The sequence below is a fragment of the Canis lupus genome, chromosome 32, assembly GCF_003254725.2.
Source record: "Canis lupus dingo isolate Sandy chromosome 32, ASM325472v2, whole genome shotgun sequence".
NCBI lineage: Eukaryota > Metazoa > Chordata > Mammalia > Carnivora > Canidae > Canis > Canis lupus.
In genome coordinates, this window is record NC_064274.1 from 23,706,809 (window position 1) to 23,720,612 (window position 13,804).

The 13,804-nt window shown below is 36.8% G+C and overlaps 2 long non-coding RNA genes across 14 annotated transcripts in view; one reads left to right on the forward strand and one right to left on the reverse strand.

The window, feature by feature from the left end:
• Positions 1–13,804, reverse strand: part of LOC112644623 (uncharacterized) — a 135,686-nt gene that overhangs the window by 113,094 nt on the left and 8,788 nt on the right. For 9 of the 13 annotated variants that reach the window (XR_007407764.1, XR_004811324.2, XR_007407763.1 and 6 more), the window contains exon 5: positions 9,315–9,444. This is a non-coding gene — a long non-coding RNA (uncharacterized LOC112644623). Of the gene's footprint in view, positions 1–6,933; positions 7,517–9,314; positions 9,445–13,804 lie in introns of those variants that run through there. The other 4 variants (XR_003126595.3, XR_003126589.3, XR_003126582.3 and 1 more) reach the window with 2 other exon arrangements.
• The window catches only part of LOC112644637 (uncharacterized), an 88,966-nt gene that overhangs the window by 70,287 nt on the left and 4,875 nt on the right, over positions 1–13,804 (forward strand). The window lies entirely within an intron of this gene.

Sequence of the window (13,804 nt, forward strand, 5' to 3'; positions counted from 1 at the left end):
TGTACATCTCTGAGCTCAGCTAAATGAAGTCTTCGGCCTCCCAAAGTTATATGATATAGATTCTTGGTGTTACTGACATTTGAATTGTGAGCTTTTAAAGGATAATAAAATTCAAAATTGAAAATAACTAGACCTCTAAATGTACCTCTTAGGCAATGTGACAGAAACATTGCAGGGCCCTTAAATTACAGGTATACAGCGCTGCCTTCCCATCTACTCACTCATAAAGCTGACTCTTCCTACTGTACCTAGAGGAATGGTAGGTCCCAACAGCATATCCAGTAGCCAATTTTCTGAGTGTAAAGGCAAAACAGAGCTATTATCGTCTTCCCTACTCCCTCAAATGCGATAATCCCTGTCAACCACAGTTTTACATGTACATATCAAAAGCCTAGTTCCATTGTCTTTTTTAAAGATACATGATTTATATCAACATCCTTAAACATGTACATACAACAAGAACAATGCACAGACATGAAGAGAGCACAGATAGTTTTATGCTCTACCTTTCCACATATACTGTAAGACCAAGCCATTACTGGGAAAAGTACCCATGACGATCATTTGTGAAAAGGTCTGGCAGCTATGCAGGCTCTTGCTGAGGTTTGCAAAATTGAATTAAGAGAGATTGCAAGGACAAAAGAGAATTTAAATTTCAACCCAGTAAGGGCTGATTTCACATCTTTCAACATAAAACTTGGGGAGAATCTACCTCAGCAGATCGTAACACCAGCAAAGCTTCCTGAATAATTAAAGCAGGGTATTCAAGGTGAGCATTAACTGTTAGATTCAGCTTTTTAATGGAAATTATTCTAGTTTGTTTTGGAAGCAGGGGACCTCCAGACCATTTATATCATGCATTAGAAATATATACTTAGGGGATCCCTGGGTGGCGCAGCGGTTTAGCGCCTGCCTTTGGCCCAGGGCGCAATCCTGGAAACCCGGGATCGAATCCCACGTCGGGCTCCCGGTGCATGGAGCCTGCTTCTCCCTCTGCCTGTGTCTCTGCCTCTCTCTCTCTCTCTCTCTCTCTCTCTCTCTCTGTGTGTGACTATCATAAATAAATAAAAATTAAAAAAAAAAGAAATATATACTTAACTCAATTTTCACCATTCTTTCCTCCGTTCTGCATTTTATAGAAAATTTTATTTTGAAAGCCACTTTTATAATACGTACCACAGTTGCAGAATTAAATGCAACTAGAGTTGCTAAAGAAGAATCAAGATACCAGAAGGATTCTCTAAGACAAAACCAAAGGAGGGGGTTCTTTCTTCATTTCAAAAACTGGGCTATTTCTAGGGCTTGGGAATCCAAACATTCCTCAAGCATTCTTGTAGACTGAATCAAGATGTTTCACTTGGAGGCACTACTATAGTTCTGCAAATGTCTGTAGCAGTTTAATTTACCGATATCCCGTCATCACCTCCCTTACTCCATTCTTTGAAGGTTTTACCTTCTGGCCCATCTTCTCTTTCTCTATCATTATTTTCTATCCACGTCTATCAGTGGTTTGCTATTTGGGCTACAAACTAAATCTCATGAGGAACTTTTAGTGTTTACATCGTACTCCCAGAAATTTTGGTGTAATTAGCTTGAGATGGAACCTAGGTTTCATATTTTTTAGTTATTCTCTCAGGTGATTTTGCTAAGCACCCAGGATTGAGAATCAATAAAGTAGGCTATCCCCCCACACTGGACTCCCTGTCCCTAATCTGCCCTCCTCCAGATATGCCCCCCACCTCACTTCAGCCACCCACACCCATGTATATTCAATAAAATTTACCAATATCTTCAGTTCCTCATAATATCAATTTTAAGCATGCCACGTCTTCTGCTATTCCTTTTCTAAATATTCTCTCATCCCCCTTTGATCTTCACCACACTGGCCACGTTTAAACTGAAACTCATCTCCTCAGATCCTTACTCCCCTCTACTTTCACCTTGAGTTCTGTACATCATTATACCAACTCTTCTGCATAAGCCATAACTTTCTTGTCCCTCTCATTCCCTTGTTTATGCCTGACCAAGCCCCATTACTGGACAAATCCAATCCTCCGTATGCCCTGTATCTGGTGTGATCACTCACTATGTCACTTGAGTACTAACCACAAATCTTCCTTAAAACTTTCTAGTAATTGGGGGCACCTGGGTGGTTCCGTTAGTTAAACATCCAACTTTTGATTTCTGCTCAGGCCATGGTCTCAGGTTGGTGAGACTGAGCCCTGTGTCTGGCTCTGCACTAAGCATGGAGCCTGCTTAAGATTCTCTCTCTCTCCCTCTCCCTCTGTCCTGTCCCATCTCTCTCTAAAAAAAATTAAAATTAAATATTAAAAAAGAACTTTCTAGTAATCCAATTATATTTCCCTTTCTAACTCATTCTCCTGGTCTCCTAGATCACTATTTTACACTTTCTAGTCTCCTCAAACTTCTAACACTATTTCCATTTTCTTCACTCCCTGGTAGTGGCCTTCCTTCTCATTTAATTAAAAAAATTAGAAACCATCAGAAAAATAACTTCTACATGCTTCCACCACAAAATCCCCCTACACCTGCACCTTGCCTACATACATCACATTGATGATATGGCATCAACATCATAATAATCTTCAAGATAAGTCTGCACAGATTATTGAGACAAAGTTCAGAATGAAAAAAGGAAAAGACACCCTCTACAATAGAAATAAACAAGGAGGGATGCCTGGGAGGCTCAGCGGTTGAGCATTTGCCTTTGGCCCAGGGCGCGATCCTGGGATCCGGGATCGAGTCCCATATCAGGCTCCCTGCATGGAGCCTGCTTCTCCCTAAGCCTATGTCTCTGCCTCTCTCTTGCTGTGTCTTTCATGAATAAATAAATAAAAATCTTTTTTAAAAAATAAATAAGCAAGGATATATATATCATATTCATTGATTTCACAAATATTAATTGATAAGCTATTATATCCTAGTTAATATTCACAGTGTTGTGGCAACAACAATAAACAAAACAAGGTCCTTTAACACTCAGGTGGTTCTTATCTTAGGGCTTTTGAACTATTATTTTAATAGTGGATGGAAAAGTGCCCCAAGAAATCTGAATGGCAATTCCTCACCTCCTTCAAATCTTGGCTCAAATGTCACTTTCTCGAACGAAGCCTACTCCTCCCACATTACTGTAAATTTCAACCTTATCCCCCTCCACACACACACACACGCATCACATACTCCCTATACCTTATCCTACTTTATTCTTTATTTATTCTGTAGCACTTTTGCTATTTAATGTACTCTATTGTGTATGTAGGTATTATATCCATAGATATATATTTAATTTTCTGTTCTCTATGTTAGAATGTGAACAACATGAGCGTAAGTACCCTTATTTGCTTTGCTCACTGATGTATCCCAAGGACCTAGAATAATACTTGCACAGAGGAGGCTCTCAATATCTGTTGAATCCTTCTCACTCATTCTCTCAATTCACTGTCTGGAGGTCCTATTAGAGTATGTTTGGTCTTTTTGTAATATCTACCATATTGTTTAACCTCTCTTTCATATTTTCTGTCTCTTTAACCCTTTGTTTTGCCTCTGGCTCACTTCTTCAGATTTACTTTTCTATTTACTAATTCACTCTTCAGCTATATCTATTTAAGATCTCTATTTTATTTTTAGTAGATTTTTTGTTTCATTTCTGCAATTTCAATTTTGTTCCTTTTCAATATACTTTTTATTCCTAACACTCTCTTTTGTTATGATTTTGATTCATTTTTATATCTCCTGACATAAATATTTCATGATGTCTACTAATAATTCTTATACCTAAAGTCCTTAGGTATCTAATCCTACTGTTTGTGTGTCTACTGACACTAACCATTAGTAGATATTCCTCATGTCTTTTGAATTTTGGATTGTTGAGGGGCTCTATCTGTGACAATCTTGTGCAGGCTAAGTTTAGGGTGAGCCTATTCAAAAGGGTATGTATTTACTTTCACCAGCCACTCTCAGCCTGGCAAAAGGCAGAGCAATTTTTTTTATCCTAAAATTCTCAAGTTAGTGATTTCTACATAATGCAGTTTGTATAAACGCAAGCCTCACACATATGTGTCAAAAACATGATTACAAGTTATTAAGAGAGGTTTTTCACACAAGGAACTAAATAGAAATATAAACTTCCTCATTATCTCCCATCTTTGTTGTTGTTGTTTTTAAAGATTTTATTTATTTATTCATGAGAGACACACACACAGAGAGAGGCAGAGACACAGGCAGAGGGAGAAGCAGGCTCCATGCAGGGAGCCCAATGTGGGAATCATCCCAGGTCACACCCTGGGCTGCAGGTGGCGCTAAACCACTGAGCCACCGGGGCTGCCCTCTCCCATCTTTGTAAGCAGCTTTTTTTTCTTTCCCTTATTCATACCTCACTAGGGGTACAGCTTTCAGAGATGTCTCAGCTCCTACTCTCTGTGCTGATAAGATCCAAATCTAATTCTCTGCCTCAAGTGATCATTGAGTCCAGCTCTTCTAGTCACTTTGGAACCATGATATTAGTTATATATTATTTCATTCTTTGTTTTGGCCATGTGGTTATCACTAAATTTCCTATAAATTCAGCTATGCAGTCAAAAGGATGACTGCTGTATCTTAACCATAATTTCTAATTGTTTTGTTGTAGGAAGATTTTCAAGTTACACATGAAGAAAATAAAATCAATGATCAAACATGTAATGATAGCAAATTATAAGAATCTTTCTTGCAGGAATGCCTGGGTGGCTCAGTCAGTTGAGCATCTGTCTTCAGCTCAGGTCATAATCCCAGGGTCCTGAGATCAAGCCCCTCCCCCGCCCAGTCTGGCTTCTCTCTTTGCCCCTTCCCCTGCTTATATTCTCTTTCTCTCTCAAATAAATAAAGAAAATCTAAAAAGAATCTTCCTTCCAATCTTCTCTGGTATCCCTTAGTTTCCAGTGTTTCAAGATAATGTTATGGGCACTATTTGGTAGAATGGTTTATGTCAATTTGTGTTAGTTAAATGTATGATTTTTTTTAGTTTTCAATGTGATTCAAAAAAAGAATAACAAAAACACTTTTAAATTCTAATTCATCTTAATATAATGATTGTTGTACATAATATGGACAATTTTTAAGCATATTTACATGTTATTAACACCTTCAGTCCTCATAGTTCTGTGAGATAAGTATTGTCATTAGCTTCCATTTTAAATAGAAGGAGACTGGCACACAAAATGATTAGAGGGCCTGTCCAAGTTTACACAGTAAGTGTTTTAGCTGAGAATGTTTTTAATAATTCTGATATCAGTAATTGATGTAGCAATAACTATTCTATCTTGTAAATTAAATAAATCATAGAACTTGATGAAAATTAGGTGAGGAAAAGATAAAGTTCTATGGGATTTCAGAGAATTTTAGGAGGAGAGGGCGAAGGACAGTAAGTCATTCTTCACATGATAGCACTTAAAAAAGAAATTAATAAATGTATGCCTGGGTGGCTGAGTCAGTTAAGCATCTGAATCTTGATCTCAACTGAGATCTTGATCTCAAGGTTATGAGTTCAAGCCCTACATGGGGTTCTGTGCTAGATGTGGAGCCTACTTAAAAAATGAATAAATAAAGCTAAACAGAATATCTTACATCCACCAGTATCATTGACCATCAGGTATAACACAGTGTTGTAATATTAAGCTTGTTACATTATTATATTATGCACCATATAGACTAAGTTTCTTTCAGCTCTGAACAATATCTGTTAATGAATCTATTTGCTTCTGTATTTGTCTTTCCTTGATATCTCTTCTCAGTCCTTGACACTAACTTTGCACATAGTAGGTACTTAATAATCTTTTGAATTGAATCAGTTGAAATAAGCTTTACTACAGTTTCTTTTCCTTGGGCACATACTCCCTGGGCAGTGGGATGACAGCAACCTGGAAATTGAGTTTCTAGGTAAACTCATGGGAATTCAGGCAAAGGCTGAAGTTCTTAATTGCCATGAGCAATCAAGAAGCCAGATAATTGTGTTGTTTGTTTGTTGATTTTATGGTCATTGGTAACAAACACACAGGTTATCCCAATTGCCAATTAGTAATAGGAGCACATATTCAAAATAACATTATCTGCCTTTTAGATAGTTCCTGACAATTAAAAACCCCAAGCACTTAGACATCAGTATTGTTTGATAGACTTTTAAGATATAACTTATAACCTGTTTTATTTTTTATTTTTTTTAAGATTCTATTTATTTATTCATGAGAGACACACAGAGAGGCAGAGACACAGGAACAGGGAGAAGCAGGATCCATGCAGGGAGCCCAATCCCAGGTCTCCAGGATCAGGCTCTGGGCTGAAGGCGGCACTAAACTACTGAGCCACCTGGGCTCCTGTTTGATAGACTTATACAAAACTAACTCTAGTGTTTTGAGCTTCAGAACTTACTCTTTCAGGTAAATATATTGTGATTATCCTACCAAAGTCTCAGGCATCTATTTCTAATCATCAGGGTCCCTTCTTACAACACAATTTCAATATTGGTAAAATCTTTCAATCCAGTATTGTTTAGAACTCTGAGGGTTAAAATAGGCCACTTCTCTCAAAACATCTCATTCTTATTTTAGCGTAAATAATCTGGTTTAAACCTTTAAGAAAAATTGTCATTGCTAAAATTTGAACCACTCCTCCCAATGATGTTGACCAGCATTTACTTGAGGGTGCTAATCCAACCCTGTCAACAATCTTATGAGGCCTATATTATTACTATCATCATCCTCATAGTATAAATTGGAAACTGAGAAATAAAGAAATTTTCTAATGTGTCCAAGACTGTACAACCAGTGAGTGATGACCTGCAAATAAACTCAAATAGTTTAGCTCCAGGGATATCAATCACACTTAATGTCTATGTTTACCCCAGGATCAACCATAGGACAAATGTGTGCCAGAGGCCAATTAGGATCTGCAATTTCAGTATTTTAAAAGATGGGTTGAAAAAAAAAAAAAAAGATGGGTTGAGAGCAGCTATGGGAAGCATCTTTTAGAAATGTTACCTCCCACTTTGCTTAGGTATTGAGAAAATCATTGTCACTTATTTTATGGAGATGCTAAAACTTTCTGAACAGTTGCTCTGTCTTCAATGCCAAGTAGGCCTCCAAGGATGCTCTTGAGTTGGAGAATCAGATACCAAATAAAATGGGATATTGCAGGCTGTGCTAAGTCAGCGGGATAGCCACTGGGATGCATAAACATAAGAGCTGAGGTCATAATTCCTGCCTTTTCTGCGGGTCCATCAGACCTATATTGCTTAATGTATAGAGCATTCTAAAATGGAAGAATAGTAACTGATGTGTCTCAGAAGAGTCCTTTTCTCTCTCCTTCCTGATTGTTCTTTCAAATCCATCTTCCTAAATATTAGGATCTTCTGTACTTTGCTGTTGTTTATTTATTTATTGTTGTTTCTATTCCTAAAAGTTTTCTTAGTGGTATTTTATTTCAGAAGTCCCAAGTCATCTTCTTTCTCTCCTTTGATGGATCTCTTTGGAGAAGAGACAAAAAATAGTTTAGACTTGGGAACAAACAGTGTGTTCTCATCAATATTCTAAAAAACATTGGGTTGGTTTGAGAAGTTCCAGTGTGCCATAGTAATTAGTTTTGAATATCACTTTAAAAATTAGAAAGCTTTTCAAAAGATAGCTAAAAAATAGCAAGGAAATTTTTCTGGAATACTTATCTCAAACAAACATCCTCAAGAGAGTGCAGTAGGGAGGAAGAAATTAATCAGAACCAGCAACTAGAAATAAAAACCTTTTTAGTAGTAAAGAAACACTCAAGATACTAATGCAAAATCATCATATCTGTTGATACAGGAAGTTTGACATAATCTCTATCTGGGCTGCAAATTTTACTTTTTGCCTTCATTTTAATGGGAGATCAAATTGATAATGAATCCAAAAGCAGCCTCTCTATAATTAAAAATTATTTCAGTGCATCAAATTTAGCCTAATGCTATTACTCTGGTCAGGAACTATCAGGTATTTAGGAGGCATATAAAGGAATGTTTAAAATATTTGTGGGTTGATGCTTACCGCCATATGTAAGCAGGATATAGTACTCTAAATTTCTTATTCAAACATTAGAGACAAGTGTTAATATAGTCTGATAAAGGTTGAAGTGAATATAATCCAAATCCAAGCATTTCCACATTTACCTTGACCAAAAACATGTTCAGAACATTTTAATATTTGGCCAGCCATGGAAACTAACTTGAAATGCTGCTATAATTTTTTTTATAATTTTTAAAGTCCAACGACTTTCTTTTCTTCTTAAAGAATGAAACTTCTTAGAAAATAGAATTGAAGAAAGTTTGTACTTGATAATGCATTTATGCAGGAATCAATAAGGTATATATAGCATATGATAAAAGTATTAAGATATTGTCTGTGCATAAAAATGCAGATTTCTCAATTTTTATATATCATATTTCTGAATCTGATGTTCCTTATTGCAAGATAACTTTCACCACTGTTGTGTGGGTCATGAGGTCCCGAAAATAGTTCATAGACCACGGTGATAGTAGTTAAGCTGTTGAGAAGTGATGAATACTGGGTATATTTTAAAGCCACAGCCACAGGATTTTCTAACAGAAGGGATATGGGGTGTGAAGGAAAAGAAGAATTCAATAGCAACTACAAGATTTTTGTCTTAAGATCCTGGAATGACACAGTTGACATCAACAGATAGGGCAAACTACAATGGGACAGATTTTGATGGGAAGAGTAGAATTTCAGTTATGAGTATGCTGACTTTGAAATGTTTGTTAGACTTTCAAATAAAGATGTAGAGGATACATGAATATAAAGGTCTGGAATTTGAGAAGTCTAGACATAGCAATACAAGCATGAAAGCTGTCAGCATATGAGTAATATTAAAATCTTAAGAGTCCATGAGGTTGCCAAGGAAGTGAGTACAAATGCTGGAAAGCAGTGGACAAAGAACTCTTTGGGGCACTCTATCATCATGCAGTCAGAGAAATGGGAACACCCAGTGAGGAGACTGAGAAGTAGTCCATGAGACAGAAGAAAGTGGTAAGGGAGAATGTAATGTCCTGGAAGCCAGCGAAAGAATGGGCATTAAGGAGAAGTAAATCATTCATAAATCAAAGCTGCTCTTAGGTCAAGTAGAGAACTGAGAATTCTCCATTGTACTTTGCCACATGAGAATTATTAATGACCTCGGTGTGATTAAATCTGAAAAACAGAAGAAAAACCTTGATAATTAAAATACTGTTTAATTGAATTTCATAAGTGTGGTAGGCAAAATAATGATCCACTTACCCACTCTAAGATGTCCAAGTTCTAAGTCCCAGAATCTGTGAATATATTATGTAACATGGCAAATGTGAATTAAAGTTGCAAATGGAATTAAGGTTACTAATCCTTAATTTCATGACCCCGAGATCGTGACCTGAGTGGAAACCAAGAGTCAGATACTTAACTGACTGAGCCAGCCCTCCACAACAACAAAAAAAATTTTGACCAGCAATATCCATTAATGAAGTAAAAACAAAACATCCCAATGAGAGGGAAAATAGACAAATAATGAGGGAAGTCTTGAAATGAGAACCAAATTGTAAAATGAAGGAGGAACAATAAGAATCCTTGAAACAGAAAGCAAGTCAGGCACAACGGCAAGCATATAATGCTACTTAAAACCTCTCATGAGACTGTAGGCTCCTTTTGATTTGATTGTCCCTGTCTCCAAAGAATATCATCATCCCCCAGTTGCCCAAATGACAAACTCCAGCAATCAGCTTTAACTTCTCTTTCTTCCCTTATGCCTGATCAATCATCAGTTCCAATTATCCAATCTCCTTCTCATCTCTCCATTTTCTCAGCTGTTTATATGAATTGGACCACCTCCATTTCTTATCTGGTTCACACTATAGTATCCCAATTTCACACCTGGCCCCAGGTTTCTCCTTTCAGGTCATTCTTCAAACTGCTTCCAAAATGATCTTCTTAATACACAAATCTAACCCTAGTTAAATCTTCCAGTGACTTCCGAAGGCTTTGTCATGAAGTTCAGACTCCCTATCACGAATTATAGAGTAGTTCTTAATGATTCATTTCTTTTCCCTCCTTCCTTCAACCTGCTACTCTATTCCTGAATTATAATGAATTCCTTATAAATCACAATGTTTCTTGCCACTGAACCTTGCACGAGCAGTTTTCTCTGCCCAGAATATACTTCTACACTGCTACCTACCCCCTCCCACCCCTGCCTTCACCTGGCTAATATTTGTATGCTTTGGCTCTCGGCTAACAACTGCACTTTTTCCAAGCAGCTGTCCTTGATATCTGAAATTAGGTCAAGTGACACTCCTATGGACTCCTAAAGTATCCTAGAACCATATGCCACATTGTGATTACCTCTTCATTTCCCTGTCTTCACACAAAAATATTAACTCCTCGAATGAAGGGATATTATTCTAACCAGAGCTAACTATGGTACCAAACAAAATGCCTGACATTTAGGTTTTCAATAATTACTTTTCAAATGACAAAAAAATATATAACAAATGTATGTGAAGAAAAGAAAGAAAGAAAAGAAAAGAAAAGAAAAGAAAAGAAAAGAAAGAAAGAAAAGAAAAGAAAAGAAAAGAAAAGAAAAGAAAAGAAAAGAAAAGAAAAGAAAAGAAAAGAAAAGAAAAGAAAAGAAAAAAGGTACAGAATTCACCCTGATTGTTTTCATCTCTGACTTAATGCTGATATTGTTGACTAGAAGGGGGTCACCAAATTTTGCCTAAGAAGCCAGAGCTGTTAGAAATTTTGTAGATATTTATCTGCAGCCGAATGTTAAGTAAGTGTGCAGCACCTAAAGCTACCATTTTTCAAATGAATCTCAGCAGCATTACGGTAATCACAAGATTTCCTGCCATATCCTGGGTAAACATGTTAAATGTTAGTCATAGAACAAATCCTATCACTTTCCTCTTCCCTACTTTCTTTAGGGCTTCATTCACCAGATGCTCCACCCTCAGTCAGCCTGTGTATTTCCTTTCTTCAGTCCTATGCCTGCCTTGGGCTCAGTTTAACTCATTATTGGACACAAGATGCTGACTATAGAGCTGAGGCTGACATATTAGGTTTCCAACTTCCTCTATGTACTCACAGATCATACTTCTTTCTTTTGGATTTTTAGCATGTCAACCAAAAGGACTAGACATTGGGATATTTGGAGGTTTAAGGATTTTATTGTAGAAAACATTTATAGGTGAAAAAGATGCTGGAATGGTTACTAGTATAACATTCCCTAAATGTTAATCATTCTCTCCCATTACCAGACCAGATGTAGCAAAGCAGTGGAAATTTTGCACTTCTGCAATACAAACATTCTTAGATGTTAGATGACATCATGAAAGACCAAAGCCATGATCTATCTCAGTAAGTATGGTTTAGAATGACTTTTGTTCACCATCTCCAAAAAAATCCCATATATGTCCTTTATATGACTTTATATTTTGGCGCTTAAATGCATTTTTGGAACTCAGTGCTGTTAGTGAAAAATAGTAATTATTGTCCAATCACACATCACCCACTGTGGGTTCTCTTTTTTGTGTGTGTGGCCTTTAATCATAGAAACAGATGAGGTTTTTGGTTCCTACTAACTGAAATAAAACTACATCATATTCAGTAGTTTGCAACTTAATAACCCAAAGTTAGAAAAACAGAATCGAGTCTACAGATGAAATCTATCAACACTTCAAACAAGTGGTCATGTAATAAAAAATTCATTGATTTATAGTTTCTCTGTTCTTCATAATGAACTAGTTGACTTTTATGCAAAATATGTGAGTCTGTGAATTTCTCTGTGACGCTATACACATGTTAATCATCCTTTCTATCACAGCTGACAGCTCTTTCCTGACAAGTTTGGTTCCAAGCAAGTTAATCAAAATTTTCAAAATTATAATATTTAGTATTGTTTTGTGTTGTTTTGTTTTTATGTGGGCTCTACATCCAGCATGGAGCATGGTGCGGGACTTGAACCCATGACCCTGAGATTGAGATCTGAGCTGAGATCAAGAGTCGGATGCTTAACTGACTAAGCCACTCAAGTGCCCCAAGTATTGCTTTGTTAAGCTTTATTTTTGGTAAGGCAGAAGTTTTTCCATGCAAAAGGATCTCTTGAGAATTATTTTAAAAGTTTTCTTTCTTATCACTGTCATGTTAAGACTTTACTAAACAGAATCACTGCTAAAACAGATCATTAATTGGAAAGTAACACCTTAGGATGCCCACCTCTGACTTCAGGATATCAGATATTACTTTGATTCTGAATAATTAACTTGATATGGAAAAAGCACCGTAATAACTATTATTGACAACTGCCATGTCATGTCTGTGTTTCCATGAAGATACAGTCACTTGATTCTCTTGCTTAACAATTACCATTTTGAAATCTGACCTGAGCATTTCTATCTTTGGATCAGTTTTATGCGTTTATATTTATTGTAATTACTACCACATTGAGATTTATTTCTTATGGACTATTTTACATTTCTACCTATCATGTTTTCTTATCCCTTCCCTCCTTTCTTATTGTCCATTGGAAGGATAGACTATTCTGCTGGTCAATTTCTATACTTCTGCTGGATACAACTAATTTATTGATAGCATACATCCAATTACTTTCTCCTACCACTTTTAAACCTATACAAAGCCAAATTTTCCCTTTCTAAAATGTCAGCTGCTCACTCAGAGGGCAAATGTGTATGAGTTAGAGGAAGACAACACTTCCTCAAGAAAAGAATCACTTTAAATTGGTTAGGGGGATTTTCCAGAGCCTTGACCGGCTGCAGCCCCACTAGCCATATGTTCACACATGTTCCCCCCTCAGCATCTCAGACATCACAGTGTGGCAGCACAGACAAGTTCTGGCCTCACCCCCACTCCACCCTACAGGAAGTAAGATAGAAAGATGAGGGCCAGAATCCAGGCCTTGATTATGTACCTATAATGAAAACGATGCCTCCTTATCTGTGATGCTAGCGTGCAGCACAAACCTGAGGACCTCTATGCTACAGTGATGCCTGAACAAGCCAAATACTTTAGCATAAATTTGCTTCCTCTGGCCTTTCCATGACAGTGTGATCGTCACATAAAACACTTTAGTTCTGGACTGCTTGAGACATATTTTGACTTGCTCTCATCCTTTATTATTTAAGCAGTGAATTTGCCAAGTTAGTTACTCATCCTAACTTCCCTTATGTTATGCATACTTTGTCCTAGAGCAAGAGTTGACAAACTTTTTCTTTTATCAGAAAATAGCCTAGGCTCGTGGATTATATACAATCTGCTTGCAACCACTCAACTGAGTGATCGTAGCTGGAAAGAAGCCACAGATATGACATACAGGACTGAGTAGACTGTGTGCCAATAAAACATTATTTACAAAAACGTGTGGTAGACCGGTTTGGGCCTATCTATGGCCTGTGGTTTTCTGACTCTTTCCTAGAGTATTTTCAAAAAGGATCCTTAGGTGGCAAATCTTTTGAAGCACTGTACACATGAGGGTTTTTTTCATTAATTTAAATGATAATCCAGCTGGGAAAAATTCTAGATTCAAATATCTTTCAACCATTCAACACTCTAAAAATAGTATTCCATTATCCAACATTGCTATTGCCACAGCATGATAACAATGAAATTCTTGTTATCATGATTGAAGCGATCTGCTTTTAATCTCTGGAAGCTATTGGAACTTTCCCCTTAGACTTCGATGTTCTTACATTTCATCATCATATGCAGATGTTTAAGTTCTC